We start from the raw sequence: 12,462 nt of genomic DNA on the forward strand, positions 1-12,462 counted from the left end.
AAATGGAACTCCAAGAACATTGAGGAGAACATTGTATTGTAGATCAAAAAGAGAGAAGAAGCCATCTAGCTATTGCCTACGACCCCGTAAGTCCGTGGTGAACTACTCACGCATGATCGGAGGGGCAAGGGTGATGATGAAGAACCCCTCAGTCATCGTTGACACCTCCGATAGAGTGCCGGAGAAGGCCTCTAGATTGGATCTCGTGGTTCTGGAACTTGCGGCAGCTGGAATTGTGTTTCGACGACTCCCTAGTGTTACTGGAATATTAGAGTATTTATAGAGCTAAGAGACGGTGGAGGGGGTGCCTATGGGCCCCACTAACCACCAGGGCGCGCCTGGGGGCCCTGGCGCGCCCTTGTTCCTAGTGGGCCCCACAGGACCCCTTTGGTGCACATCTTGGGCCACCTAGGTGTCTTCTGGGCAGAAAAAATCTCCTAAAAGTTTCGCTGCATTTGGACTTGGTTTGACATGGATATTCTGCGAAGTAAAAAACAAGCAAAAAATAGCAACTGACACTAGGCACTATGTCAATAGGCTAGTCCCAAAAAATAATATAAAGTTGCTAGTAAATGAATATAAAACATCCAAGAATGAAACTTTAATAGCATGGAACAATAAAAAATTACAGATACATTGGAGACATATCAGCATCCCCAAGCTTAATTCCTACTCGTCCTCGAGTACATAAATGATAAAAACAGGAATTTTGATGTCGAATGCTACCCATCATATTTATCACATATTCTTTTCTTTTGTAGCATGGACATTTGGACTTTATATGATTCAAAGCAATAGTCTATAATTTGACATGAAGACCTCAATACTCAAGCATATCAACAAGCAACCATGTCTTTCAAAATATCAACACTAAAGAAAGCTATCCCTAGCCCATTATCCTCAATCATTGATCCATTCATGAAACACACTCAAATATGAGCTACATCTAATGCTCAAGCATGATAATAGTGCTCCCTAGTGGGTGCTTTATAAGAGAAGATGTAGACTCAATAAAAATTAAAATTGCATAAAAGTAAATAGATAGGCCCTTCGCGGAGGGAGCCAGAGATTTGTAGAGGTGCCAGAGCTCAAAGCTTAAATTGAGAGATAAAATTGTTTTGAGAGGAATGCTTTTCCCATCAACAAAAATGACCGAGAATTCCCAATACTTTCCATGCTAGACACATCATAGGCGGTTCTCAAACATAAAATGAAGCTTATTCCTTTTTCCACCATTCTTTCACAATCCATGGCTAGCCGTATCCACGGGTGCCTTCCATACCAACACTTACCAAGGAATTTATTATTGACAACATAAATTAAATTTGTTTTTCAATTTGGTACTGGGCATCCCTATTACTGCCACACTCTCGTGCAATGACAAGTGAATAAGGCCTAGTTCTTTTGGCCGATTCTCCTAGAATCTTGAAAATCGGCCCTCCCCCAGCTTCTTTCAGAATCTGGAACCCATATATTTTTTACAATCCTAACTAGTTAGGATGTAAACATGTAGAATTGTCAAAAAATATGGGTTCTGAGATTCTGGGAGAAGCTGGGTGGAGGGTCAATTCTCAAGATTTTGGGAGAATCGGCCAAAAGAACTGAGCCTAAACGCTCATCTTGAGAATAACACATCTAGCATGGAAAAATATTGGCCACCCCCTACCGCTTCATGAGGGGTACAGGCACACAAAAAAGAAAATCATTTTGAAAATTAGAGTTGGCGCATACAAATTTAATTGGAACGGCATGGAAATACACATATAGGTAGTATGGCGGACTCATTTGGTACAACTTGGTTTAAGGAGTTTGGATGCACAAGCAGTATTTCCGCTTAGAACAAGGGAAGGCTAGCAAATAGATTGAGAAGCAACAAACCACGAAACAAAAACGATCATAAACAAGTATTAAACATAGCTAACACCGAATAATGCACCATAAGTAGGATGTAACTTCATTGCATAACTATTGACTTTCGTTCTTGCATAGGGAATCACAAACCTTAACAGCAATATTCTTACTAAAGCATAATTACTCACCAACATGACTCGCATATTACTTTCTCTGTATCGCAAAAATATTGCAAGGAATCAAGTTTTAATATCCAATGATCTTTATGATAGTTTTTATTATCCCTCTTGAATATCTATCACTTTGGGACTAGTTTCATATATTACCATTGCTTATAACAAGCTCTCAATCAAATTTAAGTGAAGAACAAGAGCATAAATATTTCTTCAAAATTTTCAACTCTCAAAATAATTTAAGTGAAGCAATGAGAGGATATTTCTTTAAAATTTTACTAGCTCTCAAAATAATCGAAGTGAAGCATGCGAGCATTTCTTGAAAAGTTAAACAATCACTGTGCTAAAAAAAGATATAAGTGAAGCACTAGAGCAATTCCATAGCTCAAAAAATTTAAGTGAAGCACATTGTCGGTGTCAAAACCGGCGGATCTCGCATAGGGGGTCCCGAACTCTGCGTCTAAGGATGATGGTAACAGGAGACGGGGGACACAATGTTTACCCAGGTTCGGGCCCTCTCTATGGAGGTAATACCCTACTTCCTGCTTGATTGATCTTGATGAATATGAGTATTACAAGAGTTGATCTACCACGAGATCGTAATGGCTAAACCCTAGAAGTCTAGCTTGTATGACTATCGTAATGAGTCCCTCCTCCGGACTAAGTCCTCCATTTTATATAGACACCGGGAGGATCTAGGGTTACACACGGTCGGTTACAGAGAAAGGAATCTTCATATTTGATCGCCAAGCTTGCCTTCCACGCCAAGGAGAGTCCCATCCGGACACGGGTAGAGTCTTCGGTCTTTGTATCTTCACAGCCCATCAGTCCGGCCCACGACTAACAGGTCGGACATCTGAGGACCCCTTAGTCCAGGACTCCCTCAGTAGCCCCTGAACAAGGCTTCAATGACGACGTGTGCGGCACGCAGATTGTCTTCGGCATTGCAAGGAGGGTTCCTCCTTCCGAATACTCCAAGATAGTCTTCGGACGCAACGAACGTGTTCGGATCTGCAACACAAGTACCACACACACAGCTGCAGAGAGTATAATATTTCACAAGTCCCATCCGCTGACAACTTTTCGCAAGATGACATCACATCCGCCCGGTCATTATTTCGAACCATTTTCGTCTGCCGTTCCGCGTTTCGAGATGCGGTTTCCCTTGTCACGTCTTGTCAAAGCAGAGCTCATGTCCCCTTATTGTGGGATTCTCATCAATACGGGCGTGGGTAACCCAACCGTGCAGTTTACACAGCCCTTGGGAATAGGCGAGTTTCAAGGCGAGTGGGGAGGCGTTCAATATTTACTGCCTTTATAAGGGGATAAGGATTTCCTCTTCTTCATCCACGCCTTGTTTCTTCCTCTGCCCTTCCATTCTCGAGCTCCAACACCCAAGTTCTCGTCCTTCCCATTCCCAGCAAACACCCAACCATGTCCGGATCCGGAGGTCAGGGCAAGTGGATGGCCTCCTCCGTCAAGGAGAAGGACATCACCCTACTTCGGGCGGCCGGGTACCTGGCGAAAGGAATCGCCCATCGTCTGCCCTCCAAGGGGCAAGTCATCCCTACCCCGAAGCCTACTGAGAGGGTAGTTTTCCTCCCTCACTTTGTCCGCGGATTGGGGTTTCCACTTCACCCCTTTGTCCGCGGACTGATGTACTATTACGGGCTAGATTTCCATGATCTAGCCCCGAACTCCTTCTTCAACATCTCCGCATTCGTTGTCGTGTGCGAGGCCTTCCTCCGCATCCATCCCCACTTCGGCCTATGGCTCAAGGTCTTCAACGTGAAGCCGAAGGTGGTGGATGGTTAGCACGCGGAGTGCGGAGGCGCCACGGTGAGCAAGATGGCCAACGTCACTTGGCCCACAGGCACTTTCATGGAGACTGTCAAGGAGTGGCAGAAGCAGTGGTTCTACATCACAGAGCCACGCGGCGCCACTTGGGCGGCGGCGCCCGAATTTAAGGCCGGAGCTCCAATGCGGCTCACCTCCTGGACGGAGAAGGGCCCCAACTGGTCTGCGTTAGACGAGCTGATAGCGCTGCAAACGCGCATTCAGAGCATGGTGGATAAAAACATCAAGCTCGTCGACGTGATCCAGGTGATGCTGGTTCGCCGGATTCTCCCCTGCCAACGCCGAAGCTTTCCTTTATGGGAATTCGATCCGGAGAAGCACTAGACCCTGGGAGGGCTCTTGGGAACTACTCACGAAGATGCCTGGAAGTTGCTCTTCAAGGTCAACGAGAAGCCGCCGGTCATAGATTCGGACCGTGGGCACGATCATACCCATCCCTCCAATGAGGTAAGTTCTTAAGGCGTACCTTCTACTTGTTTGTTCAAGGAGGATACCTAACATTTGCTGTATTTTTTCAGGTGTGGACGGAGAGAGTGGAGCGGATCCATAGTTCGGCTCCGCTGCCCGAAGAGCCAGTCATCCCGCTCCTGGCGAAGATGCTAGTCCCGACACCCTATAGGCCGCCAAAAAAGAAGGGCAAGAAGAAGGCCAAGGGGGCCAAAGGTGGCCCCCATCGCAAGGGTGCTTCAGACGTATGTCCGAAGACGAAGTGACCATTTCCTCCGCCGCCGAGGATGACGACGACGAGAAGGAGGAGGAAAACAACCCTCCCCCTGATGAGGGAAAGGAGAAGAGGGCGGCCTCCACTAACCTGGAGGCGGAAACATCCAAGAAGGGGAAGGGCTCCCTCGCGGATAAATCCGTGTGGGATGTCGACAGCAGTCCGGAACAACGCCCCCGCACTAAGCCTCTGGCTGCATCGTAAGTGCTAAGACTCACACATACCCATAGATCCAGCCTCACCTCTTCATTGTATTAACATGATTAGTTATGCTATTGCAGTCCGGCCCAGGATAGCTCCCAGCGATCCTCGTCATGAGGTTCGTTGGATTCAAAGGCGATGGCCGGCGAGTCGCCGCCGACCGCTTACTCCCCCAAGGCCAAGGAGGACGCAGAGGTGCTGTCCCGAAGGACTTTCCCAGGCCAGGGAGAGGCTCAGGAGGCGCCAAAAGGCGAAGCCTCCGTCGCTGGACACCAGGGGGAGCCACTCCATGGAGACGGGTGATGAGGGTCGTATTCAGTTTGGCCCTTAGCCAAACTCGATTCCAGAGACCGATACGGCTCCGGAATCTGGCATGCAACCTCCTTCGAAAGAAGGGGGCATGCCTATTCCGCCGGTGACCCCTATCCAACCAGGGGCACCGGATAATCTGCTGGAAGCGCTGCGAGGCGCTTCCATTATGGATGAGCACCGTGTTCTTATGGGTACGGTAATTGAAAGGGTTCAGTCCGCCAAGAGCGGACTAACCGAAGCCTGCAGCAGCCTGCTGACAAGTTTTGAGGTAAGCGACGACAAAAGAGAAGATCCCGATACAGACAGTAGCCCCTGAGACACTGGCCGGTGTTCGGAAAGAAAAAGCCGGACAGAGGATCAATCCCTTATTGCAGGAAACTAACTAAATATGTCTGAAATGAATACGCGGGCGTCGCTGTTGGCCGCAGCCTCACATACTGCCGAAGTCTCCGGACTAAAGTAGAGACTGGAGCAGGCCGAGGAGGAGCTCGGCCGGGTAAGGAGGCAGCTCCAAGAAAAACAAGGTATATAATAACCCGTTATATATTCGGAAAGAGTAAAATAATGTATATTGACCGAAGTGTCATGATATGTATAGGAGCAACGACCGAGGTTGAGGCCCTAAAAAAGGCCCTGGTCGAAGCCGATGGGAAGGCTATCAAGGAGCAGGCCGCCCGCAAGAAGCTCATGGCTCGGGTCAACGAGGTCCAGCAAGAGCTTCAGGACGCGTTAAGGAAGTGCGAGACCTTGGAGCGCGATGCGTCGGCTCAAGAGACCGAACTCGCCAAGGCTCGTCAGAGCGCAGAGACGGCCCGGAATGAGGCCCAGGGCGCCCTCTAGGAGATCCATGAAGCCAGGAAGATCGTGGCGGGTAAGGCATTTATTATGCAAAGCAAGAATGTGAAGAGGAAGTATCTTTTACTAACCTGGATTCGGAGTTCTCCAGGGGCTTTTGCTGATCTGCCATGCAGTGTGTCCGACGCCGCGGAGTTCTTCCGAGCCGAAGAAGGGAGCTCCACGGAGAAGCTGTTCTGGTCGCAATATCTCATGCCAGAACATCCGGTGCCCTTCAACGATTAGCTAAAACAGCTGGTCGAGCTGCACAGGGTGGCCGAACTGGCCATGAAGGATTTAATAATCCGGTTGTGGCCCGTCGAAGCTATACCGAGTAGTTACTTCGGCCTTGTGAAGCGGCTGGTGGATGCCTGTCCTCGGCTGGACATCGTCAAGCGGTCCGTCTGCATCGAGGGTGCACGTCTGGCCTTTGCCTATGTCAAGGTGTGGTGGGCGAAGATGGACGCCGTTAAGTTAGCGACCGAGGGGCCGCCTGAGGGCAAGGAGCACCGTACACCCGAGCGATACTTTGGAGACGTCCTGGAGGGGTCTCGCATTGTGGTGACGCAATGTGCGAAAGACATTATTTTTGAATGAATACATTCATGTTGTCTCGGCCTTGTATGATCAAACAAAGTTGTTATGTAATATAAAAATTTTTACCTCCTGTGCGGCCGTGTTGTATGAAATCTGTGGGTTGGCCAGTCGTCGGCTTCTGCCCCCACGTAGGTAGTACGGGGGTGTTCGGGATGGAATCCAAACACTCTTTATCCAATTATATGGTCCTTAAAGGAGTTGTTTAGCGCAACGAACCAGGCAATCAGACTATGCGGCTTTAACGCCCTCACTTAGCCATAGGAGTTTGACAATAAAAGTGTTGGCGCAGCCCCTAGTATCCGAACTAGAGTGCAATAAGCGCCTGATCGGGTTAGTACCGATCCCTCGCGTAATGTGGAAAAATGTCCAACGATTTGAGACCTCCGAAGAGCTGACCGGCTCTCACCGCATCATGACAGTCAGTTTTCGGCTTTCTCTACTGAGGTGCTCCATTGGGTAAACCAGGGCACAATCGCAGTAGTTCTCCCTTTACTACCTTAGCCGATATAGCGGAACGTAAGGTAGCAAGCACAGGAGCCGGGCAACCCAACTATTGAGCAAAGACATGATTCGGAGCCAATGCATATAATGCTAAATTCGGGGTGCCGAACTATACTGTGAGAAGTGTTCGGACTTTGTTGCCGTATTGCGGGGCGCTATAAAGCCGCTGGCGAATGTGAAACATACCAGAGTGTACGGCTGCTATCTGATAAGGTTACCCATAGGAGAGAAAAAGGAAAAAAGAGAGAAAACAGAGAGGGCGCAAAGGTGATAAGCTGGGGCCCTAAAGCTCGGGCTGCGAACTGTTTTCGTTGTAATTTGATTTATACGTTAAGGCGCATTGATACAAGTAGTGCAGTAAGCAACAGGCTATTTGACATGCTATGACCAAGGGAGAGCTGCGTGTGGGTCCTGAAAATAGGTAGAGTGATCGTTAAGGAAAACACCTAGAAATTCCCCAGTACGCTTGTGCTTCTTGCCAGCTTGGTGTGTTTATCCTTTGACGGGACCAGTGATCAAGCCCTTAGGGAAAGCCTGCGGAAAAAGGGACCTGAAAAGGGGAACGAAAAACGGTGAAAGTATATGTGTCCGGGAGCGGTCGAGCCGTACTATGGATCACAAGGTAGGTATGCCTCCGTCTATGCCCATGGTATTTTGAGTGTGTAGTTATGTACGCGCGGTACGAATGCCGTCACTTGATTGGGGCTGGGACAGAGGCTGAATTGCTAGTCGAGCTCTTGACGAGCCGAGCTGTCCTGCTATAGAATGGTCCGGACCTCTTAATGGTGTCCGGGGGCTTGGCAGCCGAATTAAGGTTCTGCTTGAGAAGTCCGCTCTGTACTTCTGCTGCTAAGGCAGCGGTGTGCTCTTCTGTACGAAGGGAGCGTTCCGTGTTTCCATTAACTGTTATGACGCCGCGTGGCCCGGGCATCTTGAGCCTGAGGTAAGCATAATGAGGCACCGCATTGAATCGAGCAAATGCGGTTCGTCTGAGCAATGCGTGATAGCCGCTGCGAAAAGGAACGATATCAAAGATTAACTCTTCGCTTCGGAAGTTGTCCGGAGATCCGAAGACAACCTCTAGCGTAATTGAGCCCATGCTGCGGGCCTCTACACCTGGTATGACTCCTTTGAAGGTGGTCTTTGTGGGCTTGATCTATGATGGGTTAATGCCCATTTTGCGCACGGTATCCTGATAGAGCAGGTTCAGGCTGCTGCCGCCGTCCATAAGGACTCGCGTGAGGTGGAATCAGTCAATTATTGGGTCAAGGACCAATACGGCTAAACCGCCATGACATATACTGGTCGGATGGTCCCGTCGATCAAAAGTGATCGGGCATGACAACCATGGATTAAATTTTGGGGCGACTGGCTCTATCGCATAGACGTCCCTGAGCGCGCGCTTGCGCTCCCTCCTGGGGATGTGTGTAGCATATATCATGTTACCATTTTGACCTGGGGGAAACTTCTTTTGTCCCCCTGCGTTCGGTTGCCGGGGCTCCTCGTCATCGTCCTCGCTTTGTGATCCCTTTTATTTGTTCTCGGCATTTAATTTGCCGGCCTATTTGAAAACCCAATAATCTATGTTGGTGTGATTGGCTGGTTTATCAGGGTTGCCATGGATTTGGCACGGACGATCGAGTATGCGGTCCAAGCTTGATGGTCCCTGGTTGTTTCTTTTATATGGCTTCTTCCGCTGACCGGACTTGGAACCACTGAATCCGGCATTGACTATCGTGTCATTGGTGTTGTCGCCGTTACTTCGGCGTTTGTGTCTACTGCGTCGGAGCTTGCCGTTGCTATTTTTGCCCTCGGATGTGCCCATGTCACTTGCTGTATTTTTGCTACGGGCCAGCCAACTATCCTCCCCTGCACAGAAGCGGGTCATGAGTGCCGTGAGGGCTGCCATGGATTTTGGCTTTTCCTGGCCGAGGTGGCGGTCGAGCCATTCGTCACGGATGCTATGTTTAAAGGCCGCTAGGGCTTCATCATCCGGATAGTCGACGATCTGGTTCTTTTTCGTTAGGAACCTAGTCCAGAATTTCCCGGCTGACTCTCCAGGTTGTTGGACTATGTGGCTTAAGTCATCGGTATCTGCTGGCCGGACATATGTACCTTGGAAGTTGTCAAGGAAAGCTTCCTCCAAGTCCTCCCAGCTGCCAATGGAATTTCCAGGCAGACGTTTAGCCAGTGTCGAGCTGGCCCTTTGAGTTTTAGTGGGAGGTATTTGATGGCGTGAAGATCATCCCCGCGGGCCATGTGGATGTGGAGAATAAAATCCTCGATCCATACCGCGGGATCGGTTGTTCCATCGTATGATTCGATGTTTACGGGTTTGAACCCTTCTGGGAATTCATGATCCATTACTTTGTTAGTGCAGCAAAAAGGGTGTGCGGCGCCTCTATATCGGGCCGCATCGCGACGTAGCTCCGATGGAGTCCGTCTGCGGTTTTCGGCCCGGGCGTGACTAGGTTTGTCACGTCCAAATAGATAGCCTTCCTCGCATGTCAAGGCATGTCCTCGCAATCCATAGATCGATCTTTTACGTCCTGCTCTACTATCCAGGTCTTGACGAAGGTCATATGTATAGCCCCGAGCTGTCTTATCTCTGCCTTTACGGTGAGGTGGGACAGTCTGGTTTTCGGCTTGAGTTGCCGTTTTATCCCGACTGCGTGGTGGCCGATCAACCGCTTTGTGTGATGCTGGTGCGGGCTCTGGCGCCTCGTCATCGAACTGAGGTAGCAATTTGCACTTCGGGTAACTTTTGGTTGGGCGTTTAAGGCCGTATTCCTCGGTTGCCAGGACATCGGTCCATCTGTCATTGAGCAGGTCTTGATCAGCTTGAAGCTGCTGCTGCTTCTTTTTCATGCTCCTCGCAGTGGCTATTAGCTGAAGCTTAAAGCGCTCCTGCTCGAGAGGTTCCTCAGGCACGATGAAGTCTTTGTTGCCGAGGCTCACCTCCTCCTCGGAGAGCAGATGATAACTACCGTCCACCGAGTCTTCTTCTATGGCCTGTTCGTCAGGGCTGACTTGCCCATCTTCCCGATTGTCTTGTTCGGCAGTTTGTTCATCCGGTTCTTCTGTGTCTTCGGCACCATCCGGAGTGTTGTTGTCTCCTGTGCTGGTGTTGCTATCTCTGCTGCGGCACGATTTAGAGCGGCGCCGCTGACGCCGGCGCTTTGGCTGTGTCTTAGGAGGGTCCTTCTTCGCTGGGTTTTACTTGTCATCGCCGCTATTATTTTTTGGCGCATCTACCATGTATACGTCATATGAGAAAGTGGCTGTCCATCGTCCAGTGAACGGCGCATTTTGGGCCTCTTCGTCTTCGGCATCGTCGTCTATACCGTCGATGTCTTCGGAGTCGTAATCGAGCGTGTCGGTTAGGTCATCAACAGTGGCTATGAAGTGGGCGGTGGGTGGGAAATGAAATTCTCCATCATCCGCCTCCAGCTCAAACCGGATGTAGTTCGGCTGAGAGTCGTCCACTAGAGATAGATTCTTTAACGAGTTTAGCACATCGCCTAAAGGTGAGTGCTGGAAGATGTCCGCGGCACTGAATTAGGCGATCGAATATGCGGATGCACATGGCTCTGAACTTATAGCCGGAAACGAGTCCGAGGTTCCGATGACACAGGCCTCACCCGAGGTTAGGTCTGTGTGCGGCTCCAATGCCGCTGAGTCTGTGGCCTCCGTGGCAGGGTTGAACTTCCCGTCCTTGGATAGCATGATCTACTCCGGATCTAAGGCCAGAGCGGTTACGTGTGCGATTTCCTGAGTGTGGTCCGACGACAGATTTAAGTCATGCTCATCGTGTCGACGGGGAGCGACTGCCGTGGTCCCGAATCCGTCGAAGATCTAGTCTCCGTGGATGTCCGCGACGTAGTTCAAGCTCCCGAATCTGACCTGATGGCCAGGGGCGTAGCTGTCGATCTGCTCCAGCTGGCCAAGCGAGTTGGCCCGCAGTGCGAAGCCACCAAACACGAAGATTTGTCCGGGGATGCAGGTTTCCCCTTGGACAGCATCGTTGTTGATGATTGAAGGGGCCATCAAACCTTTTGGGGACAACACAGTGGAACTCTCAATGAAAGCACCAATGTCGGTGTCAAAACCGGCGGATCTCGGGTAGGGGGTCTCGAACTGTGCATCTAAGGATGATGGTAACAGGAGACGGGGGACACAATGTTTACCCAGGTTCGGGCCCTCTCTATGGAGGTAATACTCTACTTCCTGCTTGATTGATCTTGATGAATATGAGTATTACAAGAGTTGATCTACCACGAGATCGTAATGGCTAATCCCTAGAAGTCTAGCTTGTATGACTATCGTAATGAGTCCCTCCTCCGGACTAAGTCCTCCGGTTTATATAGACACCGGGAGGATCTAGGGTTACACACGGTCGGTTACAGAGAAAGGAATCTTCATATTTGATCGCCAAGCTTGCCTTCCACGCCAAGGAGAGTCCCATCCGGACACGGGTAGAGTCTTCGGTCTTTGTATCTTCACAGCCCATCAGTACGGCCCACGACTAACAGGCCGGACGTCCGAGGACCCCTTAGTCCAGGACTCCCTCACACATAGAGCAATTCTAACAAATCATGTCATCATTATGGCTCTCTCAAATAGGTGTGTACAGAAAGGATGATTGTGACAAACTGAAAAACAAAACAAGCAAAGACTCATATAATACAAGACGCTCCAAGCAAAACTCATGATATGTGACAAATAAAAATATAGCTCCAAGTAAAATTACCGATGGTCGTTGGAAGAAAGAGGGGATGCCCTCCGGGGTGCCATGGGGTTCCCAAAGATTAGGCTCTTTTCACTCATAATTCCTTCATCCATCGTGATCTCACCCAAAACTTGAAAAGTTCAATCACACAAAACTTAACAAAAACCTTCAGGAGATCCATTAGTATAATAAAGCAAATCACCACTTTAAGTACTGTCGCAAACCCATTCATATTTTATTATTGCATTATACCTATTGTATTCTAACTTTTCTATGGCTTATACCCCCCGATATACTCCATAGATTCATCAAAATAAGAACACAATGCAACAAAAACAGAATCTGTCAAAAACCAAATAGTTTGTAGTAATCTGGACTTTGACCATACTTCTGTAACTCCAAAAATTCTGAAAAATTAGGATAACGTAGGAAATTTGTGTATCAATCTTGTGTAAAACATTCGGAATTTTATCATGCTTCCGCAATTTTTAACAATTATGCTACTGGGCGCAAACATTTCTGTTTTCCAACAAGATCAAATCAACTATCACCCAACATGACCCTAAAGGCTTTACTTGGCACAAGCACTAATTAAAACATAAAAACACAATCATAACAGTAGCTCAATTCTTTCAACACACGAAAATAGAAAGAAAAAGATAAAAAATTATTTTATTCATTGGGTT

The sequence above is a fragment of the Aegilops tauschii genome, chromosome 1, assembly GCF_002575655.3.
Source record: "Aegilops tauschii subsp. strangulata cultivar AL8/78 chromosome 1, Aet v6.0, whole genome shotgun sequence".
Classification (NCBI taxonomy): domain Eukaryota; kingdom Viridiplantae; phylum Streptophyta; class Magnoliopsida; order Poales; family Poaceae; genus Aegilops; species Aegilops tauschii.